Consider the following 12,784-nt stretch of genomic DNA (forward strand, 5'->3'; position numbering starts at 1 on the left):
CATTTACACTTTTGCCTATGGGTACATCTCGGAACAGACTGACAACTTTCAGTCCAATTTCTGTGCTTGTGTTCTGACGCTCGTACACGTTATTAGCGGGCACGCCATTGCACTTCCGCGTTTGAAGGTCTGAATGAAGAGAGAAGCATTTTTTCGAGATGTTTAAGATAGTTAGAGTCTACTTTTTTTTACAGGAGAATGACGTTTGATACTCTTACGTTCTCAACACGGTCGGGGACACCTCAGTCTTAACAGGCTTCCACTTGTTTCTTCTTTTCACAGCTGGCAACCATTTAATAAGGCACAGCATATGGGGTGCACTTCATCAAACAAGGTAACTCTTGCGGTAACCTGACATGTATAGGTTTTCGGAATGGTTTTTGCTATAATTATTCTATTTGTGGTTTAAACAGCGACTCTCATATGAGCCTTTATCCCTACAGCGGATGCTCATTACTTTATGATTTACTCGAGCTGCCTCCACTGGTCGTGTAACATATAATACCTTTTCCAGAATTTCAGTTGACACACATAGAGAGCTTCAGTTCACTTGAGTTTTATCTTTGAGCACACTCTTGCAATACTTGGTTGATGTGAACATTTTAGTGACACTTAAATTTACAATGTTGATTTGTATCTGTTTTCTCCAATACTGTGTTTGTTCAATCCATGGAAAGGTGAAAAGTTCAGATCTACTTCTACACAGCGTACTGTTGGAGCTATAAGGGGCACTCCATTTCACTTTCATGAATAGTTGGGTTCAGTCCGCGGTTTCATTTACTCACAAATCCTTGGGTTACTCTCCCACTTGGGGCTTTAGCCCTCTTTCATCTGTATTACACAGCTTGAATCTTATGATACCTTCTTCTTATTAAAGCATAAATGTATGTAATTTGCGGTTCTAGGTATACACCTAAAAGGCCATAATAAATTAATGGTTTTAATTATAAGGTTGTTAAAATTCAAGCATCTTAATAGATTTATGTTACATACAGTGTTCCCCAGATGAAGGGTCATCCCGAAATGCATTGGGACTGATAAACAATTCCTGGGAAGTGTAATGCCACGCTACATTGAAAATTGATGAAGATGATAGTATTGTGCAATAAAAGAAGTATAAGTCCAATACTACATGATAAATGATTGTTCATGTGATTATTTGTATTTTCGTGGAAAATTTCTTGTAAATAATTGCACCAATTAAGGAATGTATCTGCTGTTCTTTTCATTACTTTTATAAATTTGCTTCAAAATTGAAGAAAGAATACGAGGATTGGCTTGTGGAAAGTGCACTTTGTTTGATTGCAACATTTTTGTGTCTCAATCTTCAGAGAACTACCCTTCCCCTTGGGAGTTCTCTTCACTAAGGTGGAAAAATCCAGACAGACCTTCAACATCGACGTGTTCTGTACCAGGGCGGTGTTCCACCGTAAGGTCCATCCCCTGTCGGGAAATGGACCACCTCAACATCTTTGGGTTCTCACCCCTCATCTGCATCAACCCTCTGAGAGGCCTGTGGTCTGTCTGAGCCTGGAAGTGAGTCCCAAACAGGTATGGTCTCAGCTTCTTCAGTGCCCAGACCACAGCAAATGCCTCACGCTCAATTGCACTCCACCTCTGTTCCCGTGGAAGAAACCTCCTACTGATGAAGGCTACAGGTTGGTCTAGGCCCTCCCCATTGATCTGTGAAAGAACAGCCCCCACACCATGCTCTGAAGCATCTGTTTGAACAATTAAATCCTTGTTGGAGGTCTGAAGCACGGGTGCTGTGCACATGTCAGTCTTCAGGGCGTCAAAAGCTTTCTGACAGGTGTCAGTCCAGTTCACTTTCTTGGGCTGCTTCCTGGAAGTCAGCTCAGTCAAAGGTGCAACAATGTTGCCAGACCCCTTGACAAACCTCCTGTAGTACCCCATGAGTCCTAAAAAGGCTCTCACCTACGTCTTAGTCTTTGGGGGTTCCCATGCCAGGATGGTATCAATCTTGGGTTGTAGGGGCGCCACCTGGCCACTCCTGACCTGATGCCCCAAATTCACCACGGAACCCTGCCCGATCTGGCACTTACTCACCTTGATCGTGAGGTCTGCCTTTTGCAGTGCCATCAACACTTCCCAGAGGTGGCGCAGATGTTCTTTCCAGCTGGTGCTGAACACTGCAATGTCATCCAGGTAGACTGCACTGAAATCCTCCAGTGCAGCCAACAACTGGTTGACCATCCTCTGAAAGATGGCTGGGGTATTCTTCATCTCAAAGGGCATTATCCAGAATTGGTAGTGCCCATCTGGTATGGAAAATGCTGACCTCTGTTTGGGCCCATCAGGCAAGGTGACCTGCCAGTACCCAGACGTCAAATCAAACGTGCTGAGGTACCGTGCAGCCACAAACTGATCAATGAGCTCATCAGCTCTGTGAAGGGGGTGTGCATCAGTCCTGGTGACTGAATTGAGTCCTAGGTAGTCCACACAGAACTGGAGATCTGGTGTGGCACCAGGCACAGCAGCCTTTGAGACCAAGACCACTGGGCTGGCCCAAGGACTGTTGGAGGACTCAATCACCCCTGAGGCAAACAACTTGGAGACCTCCTCCTTGATGTAATCTCTGACACTGTCATTCACTCTGTAAGCCTTGTGCTTTACAGGAGGACTGTCCACAGTGTCCACATCATGGACCCACCACTCAATGACACCAGGAACCAGGGAAAACAAATCGGAGAATTTCCCCATCAGTTGGTGACAATCTCGCTGCTGGTCAGGGGTCAGTGTGGCAGAGAGGATGACACCATCCACTGACCCATCTTGCTCTGTTGCAGACAGGAGGTCAGGAAGAGGCGCGGTCTCCTCCTCCAGTCCATCATCTGTTGCTAGGAGCATGCCTACTTCGGACTTTTCTAAGTGGGGCTTCAGGCAGTTAACATGCGGGACCCGCAAAGGGTTCCTAGGAGACCGCAAGTTCACCAAATAGGTGACATCACTCTTGCGCTCCACCACCTCAAATGGTCCATTCCACCTGTCCTGGAGTGCACATGGCTGCACAAGGGCCATGACTTAAACTTTCTGTCCAGGTTGAAGCTCAATAAGAGTGGCATTCTGATCGTGCCACCACTTCATTTCCACCTCGCTGGCTTCCAGATTTGCGTGGACTAGTTGTCAGAATCGCCGAGTCTGGTTCCTGAAGGCCAGCCTGTAACTGTATACATCCTGGTGAGGTTTCATGGGAGATTGCTCCCAGCCTTCCTTGACCAGACTCAAAGGTCCTCTTAACAGGTGTCCATATATCAGTTCAAAGGGGCTGAACCCTAGGGACTTCTGTGGCACCTCACGGTAAGCAAAAAGAAGGCATGACAAGAGGACATCTCACTTATGCCTCATAGGTTCCTCAAGACCCATAATCATGCCTTTAAGGGTCCGGCTGAAGCTCTAAACTAGCTCATTACCTTGGGGGTGGTAAGGATTGGTGTACTTGTATGTAACACTGCACTCCTGCCACAGGGACTTCATATAATTAGACATGAAGTTGAGTCCAAGGTCTGACACCACCTCTCTGGGTAACCAAAATCCCCATCAATGCACGTCACACCACGGGACTGTCACTGTCCTGAGTGGGATGGCTTCTGGGTACTGGGTAGCATGGACCACCAAGACCAGGATAAACCTGTTGCCCAGAGCTGTTTTGGGGTCCAGAGGCCCCAATCCCCACCCGTTCAAAGGGGGTACTTACTACAGGGAAAGTTTGGAGAGGAGCCTTTTGCTTCCTTCCCCTTTTCCCACTTGCCTGGCAAGTTTGACATGTCCTACAATGAGTGTCTGAACTTTTTCACACCTGGGGCCAATAAAAGTGGGTGACAAGCCTTTCAAAGGTCTTGTCCTGCCCCAGATGTCCAGCTAAAGGCACATCATGAGCCAAACCCAGTAGGAAGGCTCTGAAGTGCTGGGGTACCACAGCATACGGGCTGACCCAGGCTCAGCAACCTTAGGTGTGTTATACAGGAGGTCATTCTCTTAGTAGATCCAATGTGATCCAGACTGATCACCTGCTGCCTGGTTTGTGGCCTGTCACCGCAAACCCCCAAGAGAAGGGCACTTCCTCTGTTCTGCACAACATTCATCCCTGGAGGGGCATCCTTCTTGCTGCCAATGGGTCAGCTTAGGCAGGTCCCCCTGTTCAGCAACTTGCTCCCCTGTAGGTTCCAGGGCATCCCCCTCAAGGTCTGCCTCCTTCTGGACTATGGGGACAATGGGGGCTGGTTTCAAATGCCCCCTACCTCTTCTCTTTAAGGCAGGTACCTGGGCCATACTGTCAGGCTCCAGGATCTCTCAAAACCCCTTACTGGCTGCCATAGACCGAGTGGTCGCACACACCCTCTCAGGCAGACCCAACATCTCCAAAATGAGCCGTCTTCTCCACCTTATCACAAGGGGGGCTTTCCAAGTCATTGCCCAACAGACAATCAACAGGCATGGCTGGCACACAGCTTCTTGGAGAGTACCTGAGACCCCCCACTCAAAGGGAACCTGACCCACCTCACAGTGGCTCTCTGTGTTGTCAGCAGCAACAACTGGGAAGAATGCATTGGGTACCACCTGCTGTTTAGACACCATGTGACACCTGACAGCTGTAACGCTGGCTCCGGTGTCTCTAAGATCCTCCACTCTACTTCCATTGATGGTCACCCACTGCCTGGTTTTTTTGTGTTATCAAGCAGTTGAGCTTTAGGGACCATCTCAAAGTCTCCTAAAGAGACAGGGGACATTTCTGTGGGACCCTTCCCACCTTGGGCATCCATCTCCTCCCCCCCAGGTATACACTTACCATCTGACGGGGTGATGTACATGGTGGCACATACTGACTCAACGGTGTCCCACTTGCTTACCCTGAAAGCATGTAGCGGGCAGCCTGTGAACAGGTTTACCTGTCGGGAACCCTGACTTTTTCTGAGGGGGAGGCTGGGAACCCTTCCCTTGATTCCCTTGAGAATTACTTTGGGGCCCTTTCTGGAACTCCCACTGTTTACCCTTGTCGCCCCCCCTCTTTTGATGGGGCCCCTGCCCACCTTTGGAGGAGACTCCCACATGACGTTTGTGGACCCTGGTTCTGACCTAGTGGTCCCCCTCCTTAGCAAGTTTCCTAAGGTTAGTCAACTTGCTATCAATAAGGTGCTGCCGTCCTGCTTCCATCAAGATTGAAAAGGTCTGCTGTAGGTGTGACTTATAGGTTTTAACTGCAGTGACCGTAGAGATAAGGAACTGGCAAGAATATTACCAACAACTAGCGATAATTATCGCTATGTTGGCTTAGCGGCAATAATTTTATCGCCGTGTTGCGGCGATTTTTATCGCTTAGGAGCCTTGCTATTATCAAGGTTTACCTCCTAAGCGATACAAATCGGCCGAAATGCATGAATATCGCTGTGAAGTCAGCGATATTCATGCATTACCAAGCTAATGCTCTTAGCCATGTTACCCACCTCCCATTGGATAACATGACTAAGCACTGCTCAGGGCAGGTGTTAGCTTTTGGAGATATTCGCGCTTAGCGCGAATATCTCCAAAAGTTGGTAATAGGAGATAGCGATGTTAGCGACTGTTTCCAGTCGCTAACATCTTGGCACGCCCACTTTGCATGTCATTAGTGATAAATATCTCTGACATGCAAAGCGGGGCCCAAGATGGTCGCTATCTCCTACTAGCTGTCGCTAACTGGTGTTAGCGACAGCTAGGTAATAGGGAGATCATTTTATCTCCGCTTTCTTGGCTTTTAAAGCCAAAAAAGCGGATATAAATCCCTTGATAATATGCCCCCTATATCTGTTGTAAGTGGTGATAGCACCAGCTTACACAGGCTGCAATGGGATGCCTGTAGTGACAGTTTGAATTGTCTCCCATAGGTGGCATAATAAATGCTTCTGCTATGAGGGACCTCTGGGGTACCTATGCCCTGGGTATCTTAGACCGTATACTAGGGACTAATAAGGGTACCCCAGTATCCAATCTGGGATGTAGATAAGTACTTACCCTAACAATTTAGGGGAGGAAGCAGAGATACGGGGGTCCTGATCACAGGATCCCAGTCAGACTAGTCAGAAATAGCATAGTACCAGGCAAACAGTTGGGGTAACCATGCAGAAGGATCCTACCTTCCTACAAACATCTATTGGGGTTCCAAAGGAGAGAAGCCACTGGACTACTCTGCAACTTTTCTTAAAGACACTCACCTCCACCATCACTGCCAGAAACTAACAAACTGCAAAGGTGCCACTCTTGACTTGATCCTCTCCAGATCACCTCTCCTTCATACCAGAAACCCCATCCTGGTCGATTGCTTGGATCACCTAAAGATTCCTCTTATAATTCCTTTCACAAACAAGAAAACGCTTGGTGTACCGACAAAAGAAAAACATCTGGTTCAGAGATACCAATAAGATTGATACTGAAACCATGGCTAACCTTGCACCATCAAACCTCACGTTGATAGTGCCTCAACTTGACACCAACGAGGCCACACTCAATTTTAAATCCTGCATGGACAACCTGATCAAAGAATTTGCACCTTTCAAGAGCAAATCCTGTAGACTCAACCACTCTAGCCCCTGGCACTCCAAAATATTCTATGTCAAAAGGAAAAACATTAGGAAAATTGGAGAAAGCCTGGCCGCGATCGTCCTCACCCTTACATCTAATGGAGCCTCATACTGTGAGACAAAAGTACACATCTTAATAGCCAAGGCATCTCCTATTAGATCCTTCCTCAATACCGCCAAGGTAAGAACAATAGAGGATAATCGATCATGCCATTAAAACTCCCTCCAAACCCCCCCATTTAAGAATTGGAAATCCTTTGCAATATCTTTGCAGTGTTCTGTGAAAAAATAAATAAAAGACATTAACACCTCCCTTCCTTCCAAAGACAACTACATAATTAACAGGTACTGCATTGCAAAACACTTCAGTCATGGTCCTTTTTCTTCCAAGTTTTTGACATATTTACTACTTACTCTATCAGTGATGAAACCCCCTAACCTTTTGTGCAACTTCATTCCAGACTCTATCAGTAAATCCCTAGCTAAATTGCTTCCCCTTATCAGGACAATCCTGGTTTACTCATCTTTGAACCAAGGCTTGTTCTGAGACTGTCTAAAAAGGGGTCAAACTTCTCCTCTCCTAAAAAAAACATTTATGGACCCCGACAACTTTAAAAACTTTCGTCCAGTGTCCACCCTGCCTCTCCTAATCAAGGTGATTAAAAGTTGCGTAGCCCCCCCAAATGTCTTCCCACAACAGGACAGTAACTTTCTTGGCTTCTTTCAATCTGGATTCAATCAGGGCCACATCACTGAGACTGCAATTCAACAGATTGTGAACGACACCCTCCACATCCTAGACATGGGATTCTTGTCCACTTGTGCTCCTCGACTTCTCTTTGTCATTCAACAGAGTCACTACCAGGAGTTGCTAGACACTCTGAAGCATCAAATGGGTATTGATGGTGTCATCATTAAATGGTTCACCTCTTATCTAAATAACTGCTCACAAATTGTAAAAATTAGGAATGCCATTTCTGGTTCGGTCAGCCAGCAACTAGGGGTCCCACAAGGTTCCATTTCCTCCCCGACCGTTTTTAAACTCTACCTTGAACCCCTCTGCACAATCCTCAGGAACTATGGAATCCACTTCCTCCTATACTCTGACACCCAAATCTGCTTGAAGGTATCATGCCCAGAAGACTGCACTCAATAATCCAACTGCTTAAAAAGAATTCAAACATGGATGGCTAATAGCCACCTCAAACTAAACCCAGTAAAAACAGAATTCCTTCCACCTCTCCAGAAAAAGCTAACTGCCAACCCAAGACTTGATGGATCTCCTCCGGTTAATGGATGGCCAACCTTCCATCATTCAAAATGCCAAATATCCGAGATTCACCCTCGACAGATGTCTGAATCTCCAGAACCATATCTCCACTTTGGCTATAAGTGCCCGATTCCAACTAAGGCTCCTTTGGAGAATCCGAAACCTCATCTCTGCCCAGAAGCTTAAAACATTTGTCCAAGCACTTGTGCTCTCCAGAATTTGCACTCATTTCAGGCGTTTCCAAAGTTCACCTAAGTCCTCCCAGAGCAGTCCTAAATACAGCAGGCCGCTTTAAGACAGGACGCAAGAAATTCAACAACATCTCCCTGATTCTACACTCCCTTCAGTGGCTCTGTATAGAAGCGAGAGCTAAATTTAAAACTGCCTGTGTCACTCATAAAGCTATGCACTCCTCTTTACCCTTGTACCTAGCAGAGCAACTGAAAATCACAGGAGCAGGCCATGCCTCATGAAACGCAAAATGTAGCTCCTCCTCCAACCTTCCACCTTCAAGCATGAGCAATACATGAGACAATCCTTCGATAGCGCCACAAAATTATGGAACTCTCTCCTGCCAAGTCTACACCTGACCAAATGTCATGCCACCTTAAAAAAACACCAGAGAAACTCAAATCAGGACTCATTGAATTAGATGCTTACTGAAATTGCCACACGCTCTCTGACTCACTTCACATATGCTCTTCGAAAGGAAACTACTTGACAAGTTCTGGGCAGAAATCTTTCGAACCCTTAAGGATATATTTCATACAGATATCACCCTAAATTACCATGCAGTGACCCTGGGCCCTTGGCCCCTCAAACATCTTACAAAGCTAAGCTCTAATAACGTCTGCTTTCTCAATCTTCAGTTAACTGTAGCGATCAAAAACATTATCTGTGACTGGAAATCATATCAGAATATATCACACCATACCTGGTGGGCCTGGGTTTGCTTTGAAAAAGACCCTGACAACTCGGTAACCAACAAAAACTTTAACCCTAGATCCTCACACAAGCCTTGCAATAAACGTGATCTCTATATCAAAAAGATAAAACCCCCATGAATACTACCAAAGGCTGTACCCACATTTTTATCATGTCACCCCGAACTCAGGTGGTTCATATATATTCCTCCTCATATACTCACAAATAAAGGCACAGATTTGGTATTTTACACCATTTCTCCCCTATCACCTCCTACTTCTTTTCTCTCTCTCCTGTTTGATTTCTCCCCCATTCAATGAAGCCACCAACCATGCTCCCCATACGCATGATCTCTCAGTGTCTTAATGGAGGTATTAGACTTTTGCCGGTTCTATATATATCCTGTTCTGTGAATTTTTCTAATTATCACCGTCAAGGAATTATTGTTATAAGCTAAAAAAAAAAAACAATGGCATTTTATTCATTTCGTGAACATGTGCTTACCTTTTTTTCCCCCATCGAAAAACTCAATAAAACCCTTTGAACAGAAAAAAAAGATTTCTAAGCCCTTCTTTTGGAACGACACCTGGCCAAACTTGCTCCCTCTCCCTCACGCTCCTGCCAAATGCAAACCAATCTCAACCAGCACCAACGATGGTTGTCCAGCTCATGGTAGTATACTACCTGCTTGTCACTGCTATGTCACACAAATGGATACATGTAAAGAGATCTACCTTACGGGAAGGCCAACCTGGTGTTCTCTCCACCTTTATTGTGAAGTCTATCTTATTTCTATTATTGATACCTTGTGCTTATTTACAGGACCCTTGCGCCCCCCAGTCCGTCACTTTTTCCCATATTAAATGTGACGCAGCGGCGGCGCAAGAGGCTTGTAAATAAGCCCCTCATTTTGAACCACCTGCTTTGTTTTACTTTGAACAGGTATGAAGTGCTATATCACCCGGGGAGGCTAACTGTAATACGTTCTGCTTTATTGTAAAGTGCTCTGATGCCTATGGGCAATGTCCGCGCTGAATAAAATCAAAATAATAATAATAACAGTAATACAATTCACTTCCACTCAACTATATTTCGTTTTAGGCAGCTACATTTGAGAACTGTTTCTTATATTCATCTCTTTTTTAATTTTGCTAAATTAATCGGCACTTTGCTAGTGCATTTTCCCTGACGCCCTCCCATTGAAATGTTTGCTACTTTGTTTCAACATGACGGCAACAAAACAAAGGGGCGTATTAGCAAGAGCGTGCAATATTTATTGCAAAACGCGCTTAGCGCGTTTATTTTTATCGCTGCCTATCGCTGGATATTTTAGTGGAGAAAACATGCTATTAGCTACGTTTATCTCCACTGTGATAAAATATCAAGCGATAGTGGCGAAATGCCTGAACATTGCTGGAAATCCTGCGATATTCACGCATTAACGTCATGGAGGACTTAGCCTGAAAATCCACCTCCCATTGAGGAATACAGGTAAGTCTGGTTTTCAGCAGGTGTTAAATACTAGCGATAAACGTGCTTAGTGCGACTTTTTTTATCGCATCACCTGCGTTGGTAATAGGGGGGAGTAGTGTTAGCGACTGTTTTCAGTCACTTCTAGTTGGGAACGCCCACCTTGCATGTCATTAGCGTTAATCAACGCTGGCATGCAAGGTGATAGGAAAACCGCCCGCTATCGACAGAAAATTGTCGCTAAAGCCTGTTAGCGACAGCTTGCTGATAGGGCGATAAAAAATTTGGCGCTTTAGCGGCAAAAAGTGCCGCTAAAGCGGTGATAAAGCTCTTGCTAATATGCCCCAAGGTCTGTAGTGCAGCACGTTTGAGGCAAAGAATATCTTATGATGGCGGGTCCCTTTACATATGTACTTTCAAGTTTTGCTCAAAGCAGCATTGCAATCATTCATATATGTTCAGAAATAGTAGGCAGAGTGCATACGAATTACTTTTAATATGGTATGCTGAAGACTAACATCACGACCTTGCCAAAAATATCAAATGTTTATCTGATTTGTCATGCTTGAAACAGAAATTATATTAAACCAATGGAATCATTACGGAATAAAATAGTGCGAGAAAGCAATTCTTGTTAGTTCACCAGGTAACAATTAGCAACAGAACCATCTGATCTTAAAAGTGCAAAGAAAGAGTGAAGAAAATGGTTTCCATGTAAACGATGATCGTAAGATGTGAAGCATTGAATTTTCCAAGAGTTATTTTAATGCCTGAATACTTTGTTTCCTTGGTTTCCGTATTCAAAAATAAGAATAGAAAATGATCGTATGCATTGATTGTTGCTATGGAAATGCTTTACAGCATTGGCATACACATGTATAAACTTGTTTGGTAAATTGTCTTTGATACAGTATGCAAATAACATAACCGTTTTCTAATTAAACCACAGCAATAAAGCTGAATGTTGCCATAGGTGTGATTAGTCGTATAGGTGCTATGGATCCCACTGCCCGTAAAAGCAAAATGTGCAAGTTAAGGAGTACATCCGCCTTAGTTTTCACACTAGGCCTCATGGTACCCAAAGGAGGGATAGCTCAGCTGAGACTTCACACTATTGCGTTGGGCTCAATGTCAGAGCATTAGCCCCTAGACTTTCCACTCCTAGCCTTTCTGGCTGACATATCTGGCCTACATACTTTCTGTGACAAATTGACAGGTTGCATCCCCAAATGGGAGAAACAAATGCAAGTTTATTTATATTTTCTTTATGCAGGACACAGGTAGGGTTAACTTACCGGTAATCAGTGTTGAGTGTTGTTTAGGACTAACCGTTGACACCCATCCTGAACTAATATCAAGCCACCGGGAATCACAGTGATGTCTTATTAGCCATCTGGTGCTTTGTATTTCTCATTGGGTCTGTGGCCCAATACAATTTGATAGTTGCTGCCCCGTGTGCCGCCACGGAGTTAAGTAAGTCCAACCCCCAGCTATCAGGATACCAACTGTCCTTTGCGGGATAACAGGGTCACTGTTGCATTCTTCCCAAGGTCCACTATGGCCTCAGGCATGTAAAAGTTAGCGGTCTCCTTTTCCATTTTAACGGGTATTATTCACTTCTTGCTTTCGGATAACCCAGTCTCCGTTTACGATGCTCTAGAGCAATGTTTGTTCTTCTTTGGCCCTCCTGTGCCTAACAGGTGGGTGGGTGGTAAATTCCTGTGCTGCTGCCAAATGAAAAGAGGGAGAGCAAGATAGTGAGCCCATCTAAATACCCCTTCCCAACCGCAGAACTAGACATGATGTTATCCACACAGGTTCAGGGGCTGAGAACTCATGCTGGCTGTGGCTAGCTTACTTAGCCAAGTGGCCACTGAAAAAATACCATCCTCCAGGCATTGAAGGAACACTAAGGAGCTGTCCCCTTTAAGGCCCCCCAACAGGTGAGCTGGCCATGCACCTAGCATTTTCACCCGAGCGCGTTTGTCATTTGACATACGTATTTTTTTTCAGAGTCACAAGTTTATTTATATTTTCTTTATGCAGTACAAAGATAGGGTTAACTTACGGGTGATCACAACCTCTGACACCCATCCTGAACCAGTTTCAAGCCATCGGGAATCACAGTGATGTCTTATTAGACATCCGGTGCTCTGTATTTGGCATTGGGGCTGCATTCTGATAAAAGTTGTATAGGTGTTGCACCCGTGCCACCACACAGTGAAGTAAGGCCAAACACCAGGTGTCAGGATACCAACTGTCCCTTGGGGAATTACAGGGTTGCTGTCACATTCTTCTCATGACCCACTATAGCCTCAGTGGCCCCATCTCCATCTTATGGGTTAATATTTGCATTTTGCATTAGGGTCACCCGTAAGACCAGCCATGGCTCAGGGTGGCCTACAGCGAACCTGAGTTCCCCACCATTGAAGCTCGACGGTTTACTTAATACAGCCAAATGATCTCAGGGCCCACCAAATATTCCTTGCAAATACTTCATTGCCCACGTCTGATAGGGGAACTCTATCATGTGCAAAGTAGCTGG

This window comes from Lissotriton helveticus, chromosome 2_1, assembly GCF_964261635.1.
Source record: "Lissotriton helveticus chromosome 2_1, aLisHel1.1, whole genome shotgun sequence".
NCBI classification, from domain to species: domain Eukaryota; kingdom Metazoa; phylum Chordata; class Amphibia; order Caudata; family Salamandridae; genus Lissotriton; species Lissotriton helveticus.